Here is a 955-nt window from a genome sequence, read left to right as displayed (position 1 = left end):
TAATTTATATACCATAAAATTCACCCATGTTGAAGGTAGAGTTGTGGAACCATCACAACAATACAGTTTCAGAAAATTTTCACCATCCCAAAAACTTTCCTTCTGCCCATTTGCTGTCAATCCCTACTCCTACCCTAAGGCCCAGGCAAAACTGATCTGCTTTATGTCTTTATGGACTTACATTATTTGAACTTGGAAGAAATAGAATCACACAATACGTAGTATTTTTTCTGTTTTTTTTTTTTTGAATAATATTTTTGCGATTCTTTGATGTTATAGCATTTATGAATTGTTTCTTTTTTAAAATTTTTTTTTAATGGAACGCTTCATGAATTTTTGTGTCATCCTTGTGCAGGGGCCATGATAATCTTCTCTGTATCATTCCAGTTTTAGTATATGTGCTGCCGAAGCAAGCACTGTTTCTTTTTTATTGCTGAAAAGAATTACATTATAAGGATACACCACATTTTGTTTCTTTGTTTTGAGACAGAGTCTTGCTCTGTCTCCCAGTCTGGATTGCAGTGGTGCAGTCTTGGCTCACCGCAACCTCCATCACCTAGGTTCAAGCAATTCTCATGCCTGAGCCTCCTGAGTAGCTGGGACTACAAGTGCATGCCACCACACCCAACTAGTTTTTTTTGTATTTTTATTTATTTATTTATTTGGGACAGAGTCTCACTCTGTTGCCCAGGCTGGAGTGCAGTGGCACATTCTTGATTCACTGCAACCTCCGCCTCCCAGTTTCAAGCGATTCTCCTGCTTCAACCTCCTGAATAGCTGGGACTAGGGGCACGTGCCACCACGCCCAGTTAATTTTTGGTATTTTTAGTAGAGATGGGGTTTCACAGTGTTAGCCAAGATGGTCTCAATCTCCTGACCTCGTGATCTGCCCACCTCATCCTCCAAAAGTGCTGGAATTATAGGCATGAGCCACCATGTCTGGCCATTTTGTTTT

General features: G+C 40.2%; 1 non-coding gene across 1 annotated transcript; it reads right to left on the bottom strand.

Annotated features, from left to right (window-relative positions):
• Window positions 1-310: 310 nt before the first annotated feature.
• LOC116545151 lies at window positions 311-417 on the bottom strand. The gene has a single exon (XR_004266209.1). It is a non-coding gene; the product is annotated as a U6 spliceosomal RNA (small nuclear RNA).
• Window positions 418-955: the final 538 nt, after the last annotated feature.

The sequence above is a fragment of the Sapajus apella genome, unplaced genomic scaffold, assembly GCF_009761245.1.
Source record: "Sapajus apella isolate SASKATOON/1434 unplaced genomic scaffold, GSC_monkey_1.0 scaffold248, whole genome shotgun sequence".
NCBI lineage: Eukaryota > Metazoa > Chordata > Mammalia > Primates > Cebidae > Sapajus > Sapajus apella.
This window is presented reverse-complemented; position numbering and strand designations above follow the sequence as displayed.